Here is a 23,866-nt window from a genome sequence, read left to right on the forward strand (position 1 = left end):
AAGTGCCTCTTAGATGGATGAGTCTTAAAACACTACTTATCCAGCTAAGTCAGATCGTTGGATAAGTTTAAAACTTCTCCTTATCTGGCTAAATCAGAAAGCAAGATAAGTAGTGATTTTTAGATTTATCTGGCTATTTAACTTAGCCGGATAAGTAGTAGTTTTAGGCTTATCCATCTAAATAGTACTTTTTTTTTCAGACTTATCCGACTGTATAGCTCCTTGCTGCTAATTACCTGGATAAGTGCCGCTACTTATCCGGATATGTCGGAATTTGTCCTTGTAGCAACAAAGTCGCTGCTTAGCCAGATAAGTTGGAATTTAGCCAGATAAGTGTGTGCAAATAATATACATGCATATCTTTACTTTCAATTTTAAAGGGCTACGTGAGCAGATTTTACACGCACAATTTAGACACTTTTACATGTGTAAGTTAGGGAATTTTCTAACTTGGGTGCGGCAATGAAATAACCAGTGTTACCAATTTGTCTACCAGTTTGCCCACTCTATCTCCAGCTCATGAATACCTTGCTGACCCTTCAGCCTGAAGTCCCCACCATTTCACCAAGATCCCCCCCTCCCCAGTCCTTTTTTCACTTTTAAGATGTTTACAATCACTTATTCAAGATATTGCTCAGGAGTAAATATGCACGAGTAAGCTGCCACATGTACATTCATAAATTGCTTAGAAAATAGCAACTTACTCATTTAAATGTTGGCCCTTCCCCGAATCATCCCTGGCCTGTTGCAAATTTACTCGTAAACCCTAATTTATGTGTGTGTTTGAGGTTTATAAAATAGCATACGCATGTATATGCTATTTTACATGCATAAGTGCTATTTATTATGCAGGTAACTTTTGAAAATTCCCCTTTATGAGTTATCAAAATTAATGTTTAAACAGGTCTTTTACATTTTTTTTTACATTATAGGTGGGCTTCTTGTTTTCTGTTTTGCTTCTTTTTGGAATTAATTTACTGTCTTTATCCCTATAATTGCATGCACGGACTTGTTTGTTTTACATATTTTAAACGTATTTTGTTTGATAGAAAATTACCATATTTCCTTTTACCACATACTATTTTTATTTCAGTATATATAGATTGCCCTAAATCCAGGGCACTTTACAATAAATTATATATAGGTACAGTGAGCTCCTTCCCCAGAGGGCTTAATTTTAAGTGGGTATCTGAAGCAAAAAGAGATAAAACGACCTGCTCAAGGTCACAGTGAGCACGGTGGCAGAAGTAGGATTTGAATCGAGGTTTTCTGGTTCCTACATCATTAGTCGAACTATTAGACCATCTGCTCTTTCTTCTAAATGAGATGTTTGAATGTATTTGTTAAGTGGGCAGTCTGTTTTGTATTGTGCAGTATTACTCTTAATATTTCCCTGGTTGTTGTGCACTTAGACTTGTTTGAATTTAGTTAGTGTACTTGCAGATTGAGTTGCAGTTAATTAGTTGTGTGCACTTTAGTCATTTCATGGTTTTAAATTTTGAGTAAATAAAATATTGAAAAATTAAATTGATTCCTCTCTAACATCCATCCTAGAGCCTGTCAAATAAATAAATAAATAAATAAGACTTCAGTTTATAAAATTTTGGTTTTCCAGGAATAATTAATTTATTACACAAATTTTTCATATTCATTGTAATTGTACTACTATTTAATTTGACACATCCAAATTATATTTTTGGTAATGTTTTGTAAGCTGTATCCATCTGTCTTGTTTAGTTATCCATCCATCCTTTATCCGTGTTTGTATTTGGACAGTGCCAGCTCATAACTTGTGAATGGTGTAGGTAGAGTTCTCTCATGTTAAATACCATTTATCCTCTTTCCTGAGCCAGCCATGAAGTCTACAGTATGACCCTAAATCAATACTTAAAATAGGTCCTTATGCCTTAGTGAGCTAGATGTACTAAAGGATTTTTCCATTTCAAGACTGCGGGGAAAATGCTTAGCATATCTGACCCGGCCTGAGCAATGAGAAAGAGGTCATTTGTCCCATATGTTGAGCTAGCTATATGATGTATAGAAGCTGTGAGTTGAGCAAAATACATTTCTGTAACACTGAGCTAATGAAGCTGATTTTCTTAGCTTCTCTCACAGTGTGCTTGCCTGGAGATCTTTGTTGTGGTGCCATTGATGACTTAAACCAAATTATGAATTGGCATATAACAACTTTTGCTTTGATATGCATGCATTGGGCATTGAAAGCATCAGTACTAGACTCAACAGAATGAGACCATTATTATATTTTCCTGGAGTTAGTTTCAAGCAGATTGTCACATTATATGAGACATGAAACTAGGAAAATGCCTTCCTTTTCAGGACAATTATATAAGCAAAATGTAGATGTAGGTAAACTCAAATAGATTTTGCACATTTCCTATTGAAAAGCCAAACTTTGAAAAAGGAAAAGGTGGGGTTTTTTGGGGTTTTTTACTTGAAAGTTGCAGGCTTCCCTGTTTTGATTAAAGAAGGGTAGAAAATAAGCCAGGCAGGCAGCCACATTGTCTTAAGGACAGTATATAAAGGGTGTGGTAATTAACTTCTTCAAATCAGGAGGGATCTGCAGGACTAGCGTACAATGAACTGTACGGCTTCTATAATACAAATAAATAAATAAATGTGTATGTCTTTGGCAGTGGAATGAGAAAGGCAGGGGATGTTGTGTGCATGTCCTTTAACTAAGGTGAGGCCTCTAGAGATCAAGCCTTGCTGTACAGCGCATATACCATTGTTCTGTAACTATAGCAGCAGCAGCTCATCTGAGTTTTGGTTGTTTCACACAGGTGTCATCATTCCTTGTAGAGTATCAGGATTTAATGCCCAACAGGTGGGCAGGGAGCCAAAATGGCTGCCTTTTGGAAAAGTATCAGTATATACAGCTTAATACACTAAAATAATTTTGCATAGTAACCTGCTTCTTAACACCTTCATGGACTGACATCTCTTAATGGACTGACATCTCTTAATGGGACTTATTCAAGAAAGAGATTTTAATTTTCCATGGGCATAGAATGGGAAGGAATCCTTTCTGAATAAGGCCCAATCTCTCTTTTCAGTGCTAAATGTTGCTGTGGAAAAATTGGGCTTTTGGGTGGCCTGTGTGTCTGGCAGCTTTATAACCATTGAGTTTTATCTGCTTAGCTTACTAGTTAACATCATTTATCTACACAGTGTACCAGCCACATAGAACACTCAGCTTGGAAGGTGTTCTTTCTGGAGCTGCTGTCACCAGATAATAGGATTGTCATTGTCTAATGGTGATAGGCGGTTGAATTATGACATCAACTCCAGAAAGAAGACCACTTGAGCTTCATATCTTCTCTGGAGCGGGTGCCATAGACAATTTAGTGACATCAATAGAGGAAGGCAATCCTACTGAGTGCAGTTACACTAGAAAGAACCATCTTTAGATCAATATTTATTTTTTTTTTTACAATGAAAAAATTGTGGTGCAGTAAAGTGATAGCAAACACTAAACTGAAAATATTCTGCAGAGCTCTCAGAATAGGCAGCTGAAGTGCCTGTCTTACAGAAAGATCTGAAAAAGGAACAGTAGGCACCTCGGCTGATTTGAAAAATAGATCTGCTCATTTATATTCCCGAATAAAATGTCTAAGGCCATGTTCAGTTTCGTGTAAGGAAGACTCCCGAATGCTTTCTTTCAGTGTGCAGAATACTGCTGCTTTTGCAGGCATGAGGACAAAGCGCAGAGAAGCAGTTATAACCCTTAAGGGCACACAGTGGGATTGGGGGTTGGGTTCTATGTGGGAATTGGATAGGTAGATGCGCATAAAGTCACGGCTGGGCAGGCTACACGATAATTTCAATTGACAGTTTTGTGATAAATAAAAATAAATTGCAATTGAAAATTAATCACCCTGGGTTATTTCAATGGCAAAATCCAATACTGTGGGGCACTTAAGTGAGTGCTGATTCAGATGCAGCAGCGAATAAATCAGCCTTTAAGTTTATGTCCAAGAAAAATCCAAGAGTTTGTCCTTCAGGGAATTTGTATGTTTGCAAAGCTCTGACAAACTGATTTCACGAGAAAGAAGGAAAAATGCTCTACAAGTGATGATAGAAAGTGGTTTGTTGCTCTCCTGTGGCTAATTGTGAAGCATGCATGTTGGACCCAACCTTAATTTGAATTTCTATTTTTCTTTTACTATGTTTGTGTTTTATGCTTTATTTTGAGAGGGGGAGGGGAAGGACATTCTAAAAAAAAAAAAAAGGCTAATACCAATACTACCTAAATAGGACCTTTTCTTCTGACAGGAGCAGATATCACTTTCTGTATTCAAAGGTGCTCTGCCTTGGTGTTTGCAGTATCAGCAGCAGCCTTTACATTTCTTGTCCAGTATTTCCTGGAGCCCTTTCCACCCCTCCCCCCAGTTCTCTGCCTGTCAGACCCACTGCCAGGAGCAGGAACAGATTTACCTATGCATCAGGTTACAATGCTGCAAGCTATTTAGCTCCTCCCCCCGCCTCTGCATATAGTGAACAGGACACACACACTGCTCTCCTCTCCCACCAAAACTTACCAACCAGTGGATAGTATCCTGCTCGGGTTCAGATGGAGGACCCAAAGCCTGGGCAGTAGAATTAAGGCTAGCTAGTTCCACAAAGACATTCAAGAGCTTACTTAGAGAATTTCTTTTTTTAGGCAAGCATTTGCTTAATTAAGCGGGTTCCTTTGTAGTAGTGAGTTTTTACCTTGTTTAATTCAGCTGTTGCGTGTTCTTTTTCTGAACCAAATAATATGTATGTTTGAGAATGTAAACTGCCTAGAGCCGTAGGTATCGGCGGGATATGCATTGGAATAAAAAAAAAAAAAAAGAAGCTTGGGAAGATGGTAGACACCACTGGGAAGGCTGTCTGTACGAGAGGACATGGAGTGCAGGGCAGGAGAGCGTGTGGATGTGGTGCTAATGCCCAATAGCAGGGAGGTGAAGAGAGCTCATCCCCAGCCTCGGTTGGAAAATATCTCCCGGAGCTGGGCTCCAGCCATCTCTGGCTGGATTTAAACCCTGATCAGCGCTCCAGTCAGGTGTTCAGAACAATGGATTGAAATGTAAATTAAATTACTTAAAGTTGTATCCTAGATATTTGCTTAAGATAAGTTGGAAAGTATGTCACATGTCTTTTGTATGTATCTGTACTGTGCTGCATACATCTAGTAGTTTTTTAAAAATAAGTAGTAGTAGTACATTTTAACGGTCCCTTTTAATCATCATCATCATTTCTTTATATCACAATTTTCAAGCCTGAGAGTTCAAAGCCTGTTACAGCAGATTAAGTTTACAATGGAAAAATAAATCAAAGTAATTGCTGCATATACATTGCCTTACAAAACACTTTACATCCTTGTATATTTTTCACAGTATGTTGCCTAAATACCGTAATACAAATCTAAATTTATTAAAGTTGGAGTTTGTTAAACTGATCTACACAACATACTGCACACTTCCATTGTGAAAGAAAAATTATAGAAATATTCCAAAAGTAATTAATAAAAAAACAAAAAAGTTTTGTGTGCTTGCATAAGTCTTCATGGCTCATGGCTGTTTTGCTGCAGAAGAAGGGACTTGGTGGAAGTCCCTTCTGCAGCAAAACAGCCATGAGCCATAACTTTGCATAGCGGGATGGAGCAAATTTTGCCCATTCTTCTTAGCAGAAGATCTTAAGCTCTTTCACGTTGGCTGGGGATCTTCTGTGGACTGCAACCTTCAAGTTAGGGGCATAGCCACTGGATTGGACATGGGGGGGGGAGGGGGCAGCTGCAGGGGGGGGGGGTGCCCGTGTCCTCTCACTTTCGGCTTGGACTCCCACCCCTAGCAGCAGGGTCATGTCCCATCTGAGTCAGCTCTTAAATGTGCAGCATTTAGAAGGCCTGGAAGCACTGGAATCACTGCCAGTTTATGATCCTCTGCTTCTTTAAGAGAGAGAGAGAATTTGAAGGGGAAACATCACTGCTAGACCTGTAAAAGTTTGATGACATTGAAGATTTTCTGTTTACTTTTGGCAGGTAATTATTCCCCCTCCTCTCAGCACCTTTAAAGTTCAGGAATGCTTGCTTTGGCTGGAAGTCTATTACATATTGCTCTTCAGAGTTACCATTGAGGCTGCATTAACCACAGAGGAGGGGAGAGTGGGAAACAGTGAAAAGAGAGGAGATACTGTGCTGCCAGAAATTAAAAGGATTAGGTAGCCACTGCCTTGAAGACCTGCATAGGATGGGGTAAGGGATTAGGGGCAGGGGGCAGGGGGGGGGGGGGGCTGACCAAAGTGCCCACCCATATTAATTTTGGGTCCCCCCCCAAAAAAAAATAAATTTCAGTTCTGGCTACGTCCCAGCTTCAAATCTTGCCATAGATTTTCTATTGGATCCAGATCTGGGCCACTCCAAGGACATTTGCTTTCTTCTTGCTGAGACGCTCCATTATTGCTTTTCCTTTGTGCTTAGGTTTATTGTCCTGCGGGAAGGTGAATTTTCTCCCCAGTCCAAGATCCATGGCAGACTGGAACAGGTTTTCCTTCAGGATCTGCCTGCACTTTGTACCATCCGTCTTTCTCTTGATCTTTGAAAAGCTTCCTGTCCCCGCCGCTGCAGAGCATCCCCACAGCATAATGCAGCCACCCCCATGCTTTACTGTAGGGATGGTGTTAGCAGGGGGCCGCATTGTGTTTGTTATATGCCACACATATCGCTTAGCAGGGAGACCTAAATGTTCCACTTTTTTCTCATCAGATCTCAAAACTCTTCCATGTGCGGTGTCCTCTAAGTGTTTCTTTGCAAATGCTATGCGGCACATTATAAGGCTTTTTTTTTTCCAGCAGTGGCTTCCTTCTTGCCGCCTTCCCATATATAGGCCTTGTTTGTGGAGTAATCTTGAATTTGTTGAGCAATCAACATTTTCCCCAATCTCAGCCACAGACCTCTGTCCTTCTTTTAAAGTAATTTTAAGGCTCTCAGTGACCTACTGCTGCAGTTTCCTTAATCCACAGCTATTGACTTGAAGGGACGGACCTGATCATGGCAGTTTCTTGGGGGTACAATCCACAGTCAAACGAGCACTAACCAGCACTCAACATACTATGGTATAACAAAACAAATGCTGGATCAAGGTGATACAGTCCCAGATTCAAAAAGGTTTATACATCCAAAAGTTCTTTATTCAAAAAGCGGCAGCTCCACAGTGTACAATCAGCATGATCTCAAAAAACAAGATCATGCTGATTGTACACTGTGGAGCTGCCGCTTTTTGAATAAAGAACTTTTGGATGTATAAACCTTTTTGAATCTGGGATTGTATCACCTTGATCCATCATTTGTTTTGTTATACCAGTTTCTTGGGGGTGCCAACCTGTTCCCACATTACAGTGATGGACCTCGCAGTGCCCCAAGGGATATTCAAACACATTGACATCTTCTCAGATCTTTCCTCCAATCTGTGCCTTTGAATAACATTACCCTGGAGTATTTTTTAGTAGCTCTTTGTTCAAATTCATGTCATACAGTAGAAACTGCTTGATTCTTCATCCAGGAGTATTTGACTCAGCTCATCCTACTGTAACTGGACACAGATGGGCTCTATTGGAACTTATTTGGACCTTGTTAAGGCAATGTTTTGAACCAGATCTTGGGTTTGCTATGACAGAGTGTGTGAGGACTTGTGCAATCAAGAATTTTTGGATGTTTCTTCTTAATTACTTTTGAAATATTTATATAATTGTTCTTTCACAATGAAAGAGTCGAGCATGTTGTGTAGATCAGTGACACAAATTCCCTCATTAATGCATTTGGTCTATATTTTTATAGGATGTAAAAAGTATACAAGTGTGAAGCCTTTTGCAAGGCACTTATAAAAATCTAGTAATGCTATCTAACAGACTATACCTAGTATGTCCAGATCCATTATAAAAGTAAAGAATAATATTTGGCATTTATAAATTGGCAAGATAGTCTAATGCTGACAGCAGAGAGAACAGTTGCTGTATTGATAATTAGTGCTCCAGTCCAGCCTTCAAGTTATAGATATTAATATCATAATTATCAAGATCAGGCATTCTAATGTGTCCTCTGTAGCAGGAAAACAATCTCGTCTCTTTCTCTCTCGCTCTATAATATATACACATGGTGATTTTGCTGCCTTTTTATACTTTCCCATCAAAATCCGGTAGAGGCATCTGGATAGAGTGGTGCAAATATTTTTATTGCTATCTATTGTGCTTTGCTTGTGCAGTGGAAAGAAGATTTTGTACAGTTACAAGCCAGCTGAATATCTGCATTGATTCTTTGTCTAGAACTGCAGCAGCTGGCCAAGATAATCCAATTGCCACTTGCAATTCTCTAAAGGCAGATACTCCAGTTAGCACTGGCTCCATTTTTTTCAGAACAGACTGATCCAGACCCGTTTTATCCTGCTGCATACATTGACTTCTCTTGCTTTCTTAAGGAAATCCATCAGGAAATCAGAATAAGTCCATTCATGCAACTAGATAAAACCAGAACTAGATCAGCCTGTTTATTAAAAAAAAACACAAATAGAGCCAGTTAGAACTCCCACATGCACCAGTGGTTCAGTAGGTAAATCTTGAGCGTGCAGTAATAGACTGTCCTTTTCCCTGTCTTGTATTTTTTCATATTGCAGATCATGTGTACACCTTGCACTATGTTATCATGGGGATGTCCTGCACCATGAAAAAAACCCCTCACTTTTTTTTCTTTTTTTTTTTTGTAGAATGTCATATCCACTTCATCACACATCACATTGGGGATTTAGTGGATAGACACAGCATGCATCTATCTCTGTTACTATGAATGAAGCTGTCAGTAGATTTTATACCAGATTCCCATGGATATCTGTAGTATTTTTGACTGCTTGTATTGTAGTCCCCATGTCTCAGACTTGCAGGTTTCCATTTGCACCCACAGTTGGAGCTGGTCACAGCTTCAGTCGCGCTTCTGTTTTTGTAAAACAAAATTAGCCATATTGGTGCTATATTTCATAAAGAGCTAGTTAGAGGCCTTCATGGTTGGTAATCTTATGATATGACAGCTTTATTTAAATTATTTTTTTATTTACCGTACCTCATTTACAAAATATCCATCAGTATAAATACTTACATTTAAAAAAAATGTGTTTGCTATGGTGTTATTATGTTTCTTTTAGGTGATGTTTATTTGCTGTAGGATTCATCATCTCCAGATAATACTCCATTTTCAGATAGCAAAGATACCCCCTCAGTAAAGTAGACCAGTGTCCAGTTATTGATGACAACTTGGGTGAATGGGTGATCTGGGCACCATCACATTTTTTCCCGTAGATTATCAAACTCAGTTTTGGAAATCATATATCTTTATAGATTTATGCCCTTGCCAATTTTGGAAAACTCTTTTCTCTTCAAACAAAATTTACAGTATTTAAATTTATATGGATCCCAAGTAAATATATACAATAAGCTGCTATGTAAAAAGGGGGCAATTTTCAAACTATGCATTTTGGGATCCCAATGTACTTTTTTTTACCAGTGAACTTTGCCCGAATTTCAAAGGAAAAGTATACATTATCTTTTGCTTTGAAACTTGCATTTGCACTTACTTTTTCTATGGGCACCTTTTTAATGGAAAATAGCGCATGCAGATTTGCAAATTCAACCGGTGAGTATTATTTGCCTCCCCGCCCTGCAGTGCCTCCTCTCAGTGAGGCTAAAATACAAATACTTTTGGGAGTCGCTGCACTGAAGATGGGTGATTTTCAGATGGACAGTTTACATGGGTAACCGGACACTGTAAAACCCGGTCAGGCAAGGCCAGGAGCCAATCAGTGGTGGCAGCCTGGCAGAGCTCCAATCACCTGCCTGTTTTCAAGGCTCGGTTGACTCTCCTCCTCCTCCTCCTCTGCCTCTCCCACAGCTGTGTGACCCTTGTTGCTACTTCCTGCTGTGCTCCTGGGAGTCCACAGAGAGAGAGGAGAGTCGAACTGAGCCCCAAAGACAGGCAGGAAGACTCTACCTAGGAAAAAAATCTATACTCCATTTAAAAGGGAAAAAAAAGTGGGGGGGGGGGGGGGAGCTGCGGCCAGCTCCCCGCCCCCTCCCCAAGGGTCCGGTTCTGCTCCATGGAAAAGGTGGCAACCCTAGTTCCAGGATGCACTGAACTGGAGCCAGAGCTGAGTGCTTGCTGCCTTCTGGTATGACCACTCAGGCTTTCATTAAAGGATTCCCTCTTAAGATAAGTAACTCGGCAAAAAATGTGACCCTTGGTTATTTGTGTGTGCCTCTTCTATGGCTTTCAGTTAATTTCTGCTCAGATCGGTGGTCAGAAGTTGTTGTACAACAAAGCAGTGTAACAAACGAAAGCTGATTCTTTCAGGAGGTGGCTACCCTAACTCTCTAATGATATCAGTGTTTCATAACTGGAGCATCACTTTAATATGCTCCATGGAGGGGGGAAGGTATTGTGTTTGTAAAATCTTTCATTTTATACATTTTATGTAGTTTAAAAGGCTAAAATGTGTGGGAAGATGGGTCTTTAGAGACTGAGATCTGACCTAGACGACCAAGATCCTCTGATCTCCTTTGTCTAGTCATAAGGCAACATAAATTCTTAACATTCATAAACCTCTTTATAAAAAATAAAAAAAAATCATATTGGTCCTGTTGTAATTTTTTGTTGTGGGAGTGAAACTACCTTACCATAGCCAAACTAAGGGAATACTGTAGATCTGTCATGATAAATTGACTAGCCAAGTTAAAAGCTCACAGAAACCAGGGCTTTTTCTTACAGGAATTTCTAAAGACATCTTTTCAAACATTTTAAAATGGAGGCATGTGGAAAATACAGTATTTTAAAAATAATCTCTGGGGTTATTGTGCTACTAAACATTCCTTCGGAAGGTACTGAAATGATAAGATCCAAAGATTATTTTTCCAGATAGTTTCAATAGTATAAGAACTCTGTGATTATGTAGAAATCATGGAAAATAAAATATCACACTCTGACAAAATCATGGGCGGTGTCAGAAATGTTTAAATGTAATATCAAATCACTGAGAGTGGTGCCATGAAGTTCTATTACTGTAAAGATACTTCCAGGAGGAGTAGGGAGTGGTAAATTCAAGAAATTCACACAAGCCAGTTCTGTAAAACAATCTTACTTTAGAAATGTGGTTAAGTATTATATATAACAGACTATTTTGACAAATATTAATATTGTAATATTGTAGAGGATGCTAGTAAAGATCAATTAGCCCTCTTATTCCCTCTCTATACTGCTGAGATATATATCCCAGGTGCAAGCCATAGAAACTTGATCACTTTTAGGATGTTGCTCCTTATCCAATTCAGTTTCTGTTGTAGTTCTTTGGTTCTCTGCCATCCTGGGTTTTCACACTTAATCCAGCATCCTGCAACCTCCCTCCCCCATGTCTTACATCATTTGTATTCCATTTTGATGTAATACCTTATGTTATCATTTATTTTGAAATAATGAGAAGAAACATTGGCTCCGTTGCTCAGCTTATAGTAACTTCTGCTCCGCTCTAGATTTAATAACAGTTCATGTGCTCACTGAAATCTGTTTGACCAGTGCAAATTTAACACTTTTCCCCTAAAAGAATCCTGACTAGATAATAAGACAATGAGATATTTGCACGTGTCTGAGATGTGATTTGATAATTACTTCTGCTTCAGATGCCACAACATTTCTTCTTTGATATTTGTGTATTTGTATGAGCGTATTAAAGGCATTGCCAACTGCTGTTAGTATCTTGTACTGTAGTTTGGTTTGGCTAGCAGTGTTGACTACCTGTTCACCATACTTTGTTACATAGTGTGGAGAAAATGTAAATGACTAAAGAAATGACCGTAGAACTTGTATGCATATTTTCTTTTTTTGATAGCATATTGATTAAAAAGTATGAGAAAAAAGTGCTGGTGGCATGTCTGTTTTTGTGTATGTGTGTGTGTGTGCAAAATGTGATTTATAAATTGCATACTCCATTTGGACTTTCAGCAGCTCCAAGGGCTTTCACAAAGTGCCTAGCATTAGTAGCCACTTACATCAGGAAAAACAATGTTTTTATATTTCTATGCCTAGATGACTAACTCCTATCCAACCAAACACCAGCACAATCAGCAAAACTAGTCGCGTTGCAGATTCTCCAGTCAGTAAATCCAACCTATAGCCAGCATGTCAAAGGAGGTTTATAGAGACCTATATAGATACAGAAAAGAACAAAGCTTACTCACCCTTACAAATAATGGACAACAACAACTTTGGCAACAACTCCTGAGCCACATGGCAGCTATGGTACATATAGTTCCTCTAGCTTATCTGTATATGTGGAAAATTCAGTGGTATCTAAAACAACGAGGGAACCAAAAGACACATCCCTTAACTTTCAAAATCAGGATTACTCATCCTCTCCTGGATTCCTTAGATTGGTGAGTGCATCCAGTGAATCTTTTATGTGGTCAAAGTGCATCCTCACAGTGTACACAGTGTTATCACTCCAACAATTGCAGTCTTACTTAATCATTCTCTGTCAGAAGGATCTGTTCCATATGGGTTAAAACAAGCTGTGATTAATCCAATCCTAAAAAATAAAAATGGCAGAATCAACAATTGGGACAACTAATGTTCAATATCCATCGTTCCTCTCATTAATGGACTCTGTTCTACGAGGGTTTGATGCTGAGGAATCTTACCTTCTTGTGCTATTCAATTTAACAGCCGCCTTTGACACTGTGGATCATACCCTGTTGTGCATCTGCTGAGCAATATCGAGGTCGACAGTAGTGTCTTCAGATGGTTCTCTTTCTTTCTATCTAATAGGACATACCAAGTCAAATTGGGCAATCACATAGCTGATACTTTCCATATTAATACAGGTGTCACTCAAGGTTCAGCCCTCTTAGCTACACTATTCAATATTTATATGCTCCCCACTGTGTAAATTACTGGCTGATTTAGGAATTACCTTCTTCCTGTATGCTGATGACATACAGTTTTACATTCCATTTTCCAAATTATTTGAAAATACTGCATTGACATTCTCAACACATATGCAAGCAATACAGAATGAACTATTTCAACTTATACTAACGTTAAACCCAAAAAGGACAGAAATGATTTGGTTAAGCAGAAATTCTATAATTAAACCTCCAGCTCTTGACCTGGGTAATTTTCAAATGACTCCCTGAGACCAAGTACGGGATTTAGGTATCCAGCTAGATGAAAACCTGACAATGAAAAAGCACATAAAAAAATTAATCAATGCAGGCTATGCCAAGTTACATATATTACATCAGCTGAAACCTTTATTAACTTTTGAAGACTTCCATACTGTATTGCAAACTCTACTTCTCTCAAACGTAAACTAGTGTAACTCCCTATTACTCAGTCTTCCCGCATGTCTCCTAAAACCATTACAATTATTACAAAATGCCTCAGCAAGACTTTTATTAGGATCAAGGAAATTTGATTACATCACACCCTTACTGATTTCACTGCACTGGCTGCCAGGACAATCTTGAATCTATTATACAGTATTGACAATATTCAGAATTATTCACGCCAGTAACATGAGTCTGATGGGCGGGACATTACATCAGCAAACACTAAGATCTCAAAATAAAAGTCTATTGACCATTCCTACAATACGAAGTACATATCTGACGCAAGTAAGAGACCTTGTGTTTTCCATAGCTGGACCAAAGTTTTGCAAATTTTCTACCTGAGAATTTACGCTTGATTCCAGAGAGAACGAGGCTTAATAATGAGATAAAAACATGGCTATTCAAAACTGCTTATAACCTAAATTAAATGAGGTATTAGGATTAAATTAACGAGAGATGGTAAGAATGTCAATATAATATATTGACTATCATGTGAAAACTGTTATCAGATTATTTTCCTGTACAACTCACCTTAAGTCTTAGATCTCTAGTTAACATGTATTTGAACATTCCATTCAATTTATATTAATTCCTGTCTATGAATACTATCTCCTTAAACTGTAACCATTTGTTGATTTATAATATGAATGATAATTTTGTAAATCTTTATATAGAACGATGGTATATAAAATTTCTAAATAAAACAAACAAATAAATAAATCTAGACCCCCTCATGCGTGATTACTATATCCATTCATTGCCAAGCATCTCTGTGTTGGGAAACTATGAAGATAGATCTGTTTGCATCACCAATGAAAAACAAGCTTTCCCTTTCTTCTCAAAGAGACTGGTGTGACGAGCACTGACATTGTAAGAGCCACTAACATGACTAGCAGGAAGCTGCATGGGATTTAGACACAGGAGAAATCAACTAGTGATACTAAAATATTTATTATATTCCTAGTATATAAACAAAGCACAAAATTAGAACCTACTGTAAGCCAGCTCCACACAGAAATGTCTTTCCATGCCTAGCTACCAGGGATGTTAACTTTCAAACTGGCGTGCGTGCACACATTTGTGCTCATCAGCCCGCGCCCAAGGACGGGCCATTTTATAACATGTGCACGCATATGCACTCATGTTATAAAATATCCTGGCCATGCACGTGTATGTGAAATTATTTTTTTAAATTGTTTTATTGTGAAGACTAACATAGTACAAATAAACAAGTTTAATAAAGTAATATTCTACAGTCTCCTCGTTTTTTGTTTTTAACATTATTTATCCAAACGAATTCCCTCCCCCCCCCCCCCCATTCTCCCCTACCCCAAACTATTGATCATAGTTGTTATGTTACATGTCCCTTAATGGGGCTATTTTGCGAACAGAGATCAGCGTATGTCCATATAAAGGAGACCAAATGTCTTTGAGCAAATGCTTCTTCTTACTGGAGAAATGGGGATACATAGATCCATAATCCAATTGAAACAGTTCCAGAAGCAAAGTGTTCCACATCTCCCTGGACGGCGGGAGATCCTCTATCCATCAGGTTAGAATACATTTCTTGGCTATCAAACACACTTTAGAAAAAAAAACCCAGATTATCGTGATTTAGACTACTTTCTCCCATATCAATGTGTAGGATGCAAATCGAACATGACCACTTACTTTCCGTTCCCATAACAGTTGACAAGTAAGAGCAAATATCCTCCCAAAAATCCTGAATTACCCTGCAATCCCACAAACAGTGAATTAGTGAGGCTTGGGGGGGGGGGGGGGGGTAGCACATTTAAGACAGGAGGCCAAGGCGATTACATTCATTTTATATGCTCTAGCTGGGAAGTATATACTTCTATGGAAAACTCTGTGTTGCAATTCCCTCAGGCTCATATAATTTGTTATTTTTGGAATGGAAAGATAACTGTTCTTAAGCATGGCAATATCAAGCTCTTCCTGGCAGTCCCTGGACCATTTAGAAACCAGTTTGGAATATATAGAGAAGGGAATAACAGACATGTAGAACTTATAGAGGGTCGATAATGATCCCACTTTAGCCTCAAAACAGGCAAATAAAGCCCTATAATCAGAATTCTCTATCTCCCCATCTGCCCCCTTCAGTAAATCCCTGCATGTTGCCCTCAGGTATCCATACAATAAAAAATGCTGTGGCTGTAAATCCAGTTTTTCTTGACATATGGGGAATGAGTAAATGTCCACGTATACAACGTGCAAGGAAATGGTAAATCAAGTCCACCTTCAAGTTATAATAGTTTTTTATTTGAATTTTCTCAGTATTGTTAATGGCAACTCCATATATCTTCAACAACAGTCATTTAAAGTCCCCCGACACGGTCTGTGTTTCGCGGTAGCTGCATCGGGAGGGACCCACAATCAATATCATCTAGAATATAAAGACAATAAAGCTGATGGACTTGACAGATATGGCTATATAATTTCAAGTTTCTTACAAACATACCTTGTATATGCATCATGGAGCGCATCGGCTCACACGACTAAAGGCCATTTTAAAAGGTCGTTTGGTGCCAAAAGACAGAGGCTATCGCGATAGATTCATTGGTGTAAACCACGCCCACCCTGTACACGGTTCACCCAAAGAGGTACCATTCTACGTCCTTATTCAGACCCTTGGGATGGACAGAAGAGAGCGTGTAAATCCATTTCTGTTCCCGTCTTCCCAGAATCTCAGAGTAATTCCCTCCCCTATACGGGGGCACGACCACCTCTAAGACTGAGAACTGCACTTCAGCAATGGTGTTGATGTTGAACCCAGTGCGTAACCAGAGGTTCATCCATCCTCAGGAGACGGATATTTGAACAGTGTTCTATAATGCGGGTCTTGACCATCCTAGAGGTCTTACCCACATACAGCATGGAACACGGGCATTGTATTACATAAACGACGCCCTTGGTGGTACAGTCTGATGAATTACAAAGGTTAAACTGAACCCCAGTCTCTGGATGAGTAAATGAGTCTGATTGACAAGTGTGATTGCACATTGTGCAGTGCCCACAGGGGCCGTGTTGACCACCCCTGATATTCCTCGCTTGTTTATTAAAGCTCGCGTGTACTAATTGATCACGGAGTTTGCTAGCTCTCCGGAATGTAAATCGTAGCGATGTCTGGAGCAGCTGTGATAAAGAGAGATTATCCCAATGTCTTCTTATCATTGATGCTATGGCCTTACTTGCTATCGAGAACGGCAAAATACAATTACAACTTTGACTGTCATCATTTACTGACGGGAGGAGCAGCCAGTCTCGGTTGGCATATAATGCCCTTTTAAAAGCCTTTTTTACAACTCGTAAAGGGTAACCCCTATCCAAAAACCGCTGGGACATCAATCGTGCTTGCTGTAAAAAGTCACTCCGAGATGAACATATACGTTTCAATCTTAAAAATTGTCCCGTGGGGATGTTGTCTCTAAGGGGCTTGGGATGACAGCTGGAATAGGCTAATAAAGTGTTTCTGTCTGTCTCCTTCCTAAATAAAGAAGTAACAAATTGATCCTGTTCAACTGAAATCGTAATGTCAAGAAAGGAAATCTTTGAGGCATGAATACAGAAATTAAACTGTATGTGTGGGTTCAGTGAGTTAAGCCAATCAAAAAAACAAAAAAATTGGATGTCTGATCCAGTCCAAATGATTAGGATGTCATCGATATATTGTAACCACAAAGCTACATGGAAAAACCATTCTGAAGGATATACTAAAGATGATTCATAGTGATCCATGTACAAACAGGCAAGTGAGGGGGCCATAGTGGCCCCCATTGCCGTCCCTTTTATCTGTTGATAATAGCTCTGGTCAAACATAAAAAAATTTTTTGTTAAAGCCAAGGTAGCAAGTTGTACCAAAAAAGCTGTAGACAGCCGATGTGGGGCTGATCGCTGGTCTAAAATATTTTCAATAAGTTGTAATGCTTCCATTTGGGGAATATTTGAATATAGTGAGATGACATCTAGGGTCACAAAGAAGAACCCACCCGGTGGTACAGTGGAATTGGACAAAATTGTAATAAGATGTGTAGTATCCTTAACATATGAGCGAATCTGGGCAACAAACGGTTTCAAAAAAATATCAACGAATTTGGACAATGGCTCGAGCAAAGAGTTTATACCGGAAACTATGGGGCGTCCTGGAGGGTGCACCAGGGTCTTATGAATTTTCGGTAAAAGATAAAATAAGGGCATAGTCGGAGTAGAGTTAACCAAAAATTTAGCTTCCCTGTTGGTGAGCATATTGCAGTCAAGGGCTTCCTGGACAAGGTCTTTAATCATTTTTAGGAGGTCTTGTGTGGGATCTCCTGGAAGTAGTCTGTAAAAAGAGGTATCGCTTAACTGGCGCAATACCTCCATTTCATAGTCAGTTTTGCCCCACACTACAATACCACCACCCTTATCGGCGGGTTTTATGACTATTGAGGAATCATTGGAAAGCTCCCTGACTGCTTTAGCCTCTTGTTGGGATAAGTTGTACCGGGCATACTGATTTCTAGTAGCAAAGAGTTGAGCCTCTGTACTTACTAAATTTTCAAAGGCTCCCAACAAAGGGTTTACTGGACCAGGAGGGGTCCATCTAGACCTCTTTGAAATCACTGACATGTCCAATGTGGGTGGGGTATCTGCGAAATTCATCAGACTGTACCACCAAGGGCGTCGTTTATGTAATACAATGCCCGTGTTCCATGTTGTATGTGGGTAAGACCTCTAGGATGGTCAAGACCTGCATTATAGAACACTGTTCAAATATCCGTCTCCTGAGGATGGATGAACCCCTGGTTACGCACTGGGTTCAACATCAACACACCATTGCTGAAGTGCAGTTCTCAGTCTTAGAGGTGGTCGTGCCCCCGTATAGGGGAGGGAATTACTCTGAGATTCTGGGAAGACGGGAACAGAAATGGATTTACACGCTCTCTTCTGTCCATCCCAAGGGTCTGAATAAGGACGTAGAATGGTACCTCTTTGGGTGAACCGTGTACAGGGTGGGCGTGGTTTACACCAATGAATCTATCGCGATAGCCTCTGTCTTTTGGCGCCAAACGACCTTTTAAAATGGCCTTTAGTCGTGTGAGCCGATGCGCTCCATGATGCATATACAAGGTATGTTTGTAAGAAACTTGAAATTATATAGCCATATCTGTCAAGTCCATCAGCTTTATTGTCTTTATATTCTAGATGATATTGATTGTGGGTCCCTCCCGATGCAGCTACCGCGAAACACGGACCGTGTCGGGGGACTTTAAATGACTGTTGTTGAAGATATATGGAGTTGCCATTAACAATACTGAGAAAATTCAAATAAAAAACTATTATAACTTGAAGGGGGACTTGATTTACCATTTCCTTGCACGTTGTATACGTGGATATTTTCTGATGTGCAAGGCACGTTGCTTCATGTCTTTGCTTGAATGAGTAAATGTCCCCATTTATCGGGTCGAGTAAATATTTTAGCTTCCAATTAGGAGATACCCGAAAGCTATGTTGTTTGGGTAATATTAATATGGATTCCTTCGAGGGCCCTCTTAAAGGATATTGTGGTGAGAGATGGACAGGTAAATGCAGCATGTTTTGGGTTATTCTCCATATGCATCTAATAACCTGCGGCAATGTATAGTGTTGAAATTTATATTGTAGGTCCTTTGCAGAAGCATGTAAAACATAACTTGGGTCAAAGGGGTCACAAATATTTACCACCAGATTCCCATCTGTATACTCTGAGGTGCTATAGCACCAATCCCCTAAAAACCTGAGATTCACCACCCAGAAGTATAGACGAAAATCTGGTAACCCATATTCTCCCCCCCCCCTCCCCGTAGCTTAAGAGATGCAGGCTTTTTTGCCTTGAAATAAGAATTCACTAATGATTATTTGCACCTTCTGTCAGTCTTTTGCCCTAAAAAAGAAGGAGGTAAATAAACTTTGGAGGTATCACCATCTTAATGACCGCTATTCGGCTAGATAAGGACAATGGAAGGCCCCTCCATCCACTTAATTTCTTCTTAATTTTCTCTTTCGTGGGAGGTATGTTCAAAGAATACCATTGTGTTGGAAGTTTGTGTATCCATATTCCTAAATATTTGATACAATCAGTGGCCCATTTTACTGGGAAATCTGACCAGTCGGCTTGAAGGTTTCCCATCAAGTCCAGTGCCTCTGTTTTATTTAAATTTAACTTAAAGCCAGATATTTGCTAATAAGATGTAAAGATTTCTATAGCTGCTGGTAAGGATTGCCGGGCATTAGTTAATAATAATAGAATATCATCAGCAAATAACAAGGTTTTGTTTTGGTGTTTCCCCACAAAAATGCCATTTACCGTAGATGCCCTCCTCAATTTGTGGACCAAAGGTTCCACCGTGAGAATAAACAAAAGTGGGGATAGGGGACAGCCCTATCAGGTACCTCTAGCCAACTCAAATTCTTCAGATAGCATGCCATTAACCAAAATCCTTGCCATCTGATTGGTATAAAGAAGGGTTATATAGTCATAAACCTTTCTTCAAATCCCATTTTTTGTAAAACTCATCTAAGAAAAGACCATGCCACCCTGTCGAAGGCTTTTTCTGCATCACAGGTAACTAGAAGTGGCTGCGGTGTGGCTAGCATATAACAGGTTTCCAGGGCCATCAACACTTTATGGATATTAATCATGGATCTCCGGCTTGTACGAAGCCCACTTGATCTTCCGATACCAAGAATGACATAAATGGTTTCAGTCTATTGGCTAGTATCTTGGCATATATTTTTATATCTAGGTTCAGTAAAGAGATGGGCCTATACAAAGAAGATTGCAAGGGATCCTGTCTCGGTTTAGGTAAGACCTAGTAGGGGGCATGGACCTTTCCCCAGACATAGATTCAAATAGTGAACACATTACTGGTGCTAGTTCTGAACCAAGAGACTTATAAAATATGGCTGTAAGGCCATCTGCACTTGATCTTCCGATACCAAGAATGACATAAATGGTTTCAGTCTATTGGCTAGTATCTTGGCATATATTTTTATATCTAGGTTCAGTAAAGAGATTGGCCTATACGAAGAAGATTGCAAGGGATCCTGTCTCGGTTTAGGTAAGACCTAGTAGGGGGCATGGACCTTTCCCCAGACATAGATTCAAATAGTGAACACATTACTGGTGCTAGTTCTGACCCAAGAGACTTATAAAATATGACTCTAGGGCCATCTGCACCTGGTGCTTTATTCTCATGTAATGCTTGGATTGCATGGGTAACCTCCTCTACCTGGATTTCATGATTAAGAGTCACCTTCATATCTGGCGTGAGTTGTGGCAGTGGCACTCCAACTAAAAAGGCCTCTATCTCCCTTTCCTCTATAGGATGCGCAGAATATAAGGCCTGATAATATTCCAAAAAAAATATGCGCTATATCTTTAGAATCTGTTTTTATCTGCCCCTGCGAGTTCTTTAAATTAGGAATAAATTTAGAGGGCTCCTGAGCTTTTAAAAGTGTAGCTAATAATTTTCCCGCCTTATTCCCATATTGGAATAGATTAAATTGACGATGTGTAAGAAAGCGGGAAGCCCTTTCTTGTAGGAGAGTATTTAATGCCACCTGATCTAACTTATATTGAGATTTATCAGCTGGCTCACCTCTTAGATTGATTTTCCGTTTTAAGATAGTCATTCTTTTTTCAAGAGCAAGAACGTCCGCATCCAGATTCTTTTATTTATAACGCACATATCCAATGATGTCACCTCTCAATACTGTTTTCGCTGTTTCCCATAGGAGAGAAGGCTGGTCCACATGTTGCGCATTAAGGAGTAGATTTTATAAATCTACGCGCGCGCGTACTTTTGTTCACGCACCAGGCGCAAACAAAAGTACGCTGGATTTTATAAGATACGCGCGTATCTTATAAACTCCGGGGTCGCTGCCCGTTTCCTCGGAGGGAATTTTCCTTCCACCCCCCGCACCTTCCCCTATCTAACCCCCCCCCCCCCCACCTTTATTCGAAAAGTTACTACTGCCTCCGGCTGTCTGCTGGCACTCGGCCATGCCCCCGGACTGCCCACATGCCCCTGAACACGCCCCCGAGCCAACACCACGCCCCTGGCCATGCCCCCAACCGCCCCTTTTTGCAAGCTCCGGGACTTATGCACGTCTCGGGGTTTGTGCGCGCCGCCGAGCCTTTGCAAAATAGGCTCGGCATGCGCAGGCCCGTTTTAAAAGGATTAAGCGCATACTTTATGCACGTAACCCTTTTAAAATCCGGCCCTAAATGTCATACATTCTTGCCATTGTGTATGCAAAAAGGATGGGACATCAGGGTCAGTCCCCAGAAAACTAGGCAGCCTCCACTGGGTTTTCCCCGTAGGTCCCTCACATCCTAGTTTTCCCATCACAGGACAATGATCCAATACCATTAATTCTTGAATAGAGGCCAATTGAAATCTGGGGAAAATAGACTCAGATACTAATAAATAATCTATGCATAAACAAGTGGAATGTGCTTTCGCCATGTGGGTGAACTCCTTTTCCCCAGGGTGTAAGGTTCGCCATAAATCCATCAGTTTGAGAAGTTGGCATAAAAAGGTAGGGCCCTTGTTTTTACTAAGCTGATGTCCCCCTCTTGGGGGTTGCCTGTCCAAAACTAGATCAACTACAAAATTTAAATCTCCCCCAATATAATTGGGTAATTTCCTAATCTGGACAATATTGTCACTAGGTCTACAAAGAATGTATGATTATATGAATTTGGAGTATACACAGATACTAAAATGACCTATGATCCCATCAAGTTCCCCATAACCAATACATAATGCCCTTGTATATCTCTTACAATCTGGTTAGCTTGAAAGGCTATGTTTTTATGAAGTAGGATTGCTACCCCCATGGCTTTTTGAAGACCCTTGGACACCCAACGCTTTTTTAATTTTAGAGCTTTGCCCTCTAGCAGATGTTTCTTGCAAAAAGCATACATTTGCCTGAAGTTTATTCAAGCGAGCTAACACTTTACCCCTTTTTACAGGCATCCCCAAGCTATATTCCATGTTACAATTTCAAGCGCCATTTAAATTCCATTGCATACTTGTCATGCAGGTTGTGTTTATAACACGCAAGAATTTATACTCCCAGAGGAGGACCCGCCAACCGTGGCGACTTGAGTTGTGAACTACCTGTTCTTTGCATATGCAGAAGCATGCTTGGTTCCATATATACCATTGGTTTGTAATAATAAATATTTTAGGTTTGCCCACTCTAACCCTCCCTTCCCCCCTGTTCCCATTCCCTTAACTAATTGCTTAATAAACAGAAAAATATGTACAAATGCACAAAGAATGCATTCAACTAATGTCCCCCCCATTCCCCTAATTCGAAAGAGTCCCAGATTCCGGGACATAGATCACACTGATGGTCAATCTGTGTGCTCACTCCCCACCCACCTCTGTGCAGGTAAATATTGAACAATTCTCTCCCCGAGCAGCAGTCACAAAAACACAAGTTGAACACAATTTAAACCAGACTACATATGGGATCCCAGAGCACCAAAGAATATATAACTGGTACTTCCGATGATGCAGTCCCAATGTAATAGAATTTCGTCAATCATGCTGGTTTCGACTTTGCACTTGAAAAGAGATCTTGTTTAAGCTAGACTTTCCCTGATCGTTGGTCACTGACATCACCAGAAATTCCTTTGCTGCAGTGGCCGACTCGAAAAGCCGCATAGTACCTCGGTATTGTACTCTTAGTTTCGCTGAATACATCAATGCAAATCTGATTCCCCTTTTTACTAGGTCAGAATATACCAGGGAGAACTCTTTGCGCTGAAGCGAGACCCTCGTTGAGAAATCTTGAAAGATCATAATTCTTTTGTTCTTGAACATAAGATCTCTAGTTTTCCGGTATTGCTGGAGCACAAGGATTTTCTGCGCATAATTAAGAAACCGGGCTATGACTACACGTGGTCTGGTATCTTCTGTTCCCTCTGGTTTGCGGCCCATGCGATGTGGCCTTTCGAGTAGGCCCACGCTGGAGCCAGCTAGCACTGGAACATTCACCACCAACCAATTTTCCAGAGTATGCGGGAGGTCAGCCTCTGCTATGGATTCCGAAAAACCAGGTTATTCCGCCGATTGCGATTCTCTAAATCATAAATGTTGTCGTCCTTTTCCAGCACCACTTTCTCTAAGGCTGCCATCCGCCATCTGCCATCTGCCATCTTCACTAGTGTGCCATTCTTCTTTTTGCTGATGGGGCATGAGAACCTCCGCCTGTATGTCATTAAAAAGTGTTGCTGCACCCGTGCGGAACTCTCTGTTGCCAATATGTTGGCAAACCGCACCACTGTTTTCCTGCCGGGGAAGATGGGAACCTCACTGGCATTTCTCAAATGGCACTAATCTCTTCCTGTTGGTGGAGGTGGGAACCCCACCGGTACTTCCTCAAACCACGCCAT

This window comes from Rhinatrema bivittatum, chromosome 4, assembly GCF_901001135.1.
Source record: "Rhinatrema bivittatum chromosome 4, aRhiBiv1.1, whole genome shotgun sequence".
NCBI lineage: Eukaryota > Metazoa > Chordata > Amphibia > Gymnophiona > Rhinatrematidae > Rhinatrema > Rhinatrema bivittatum.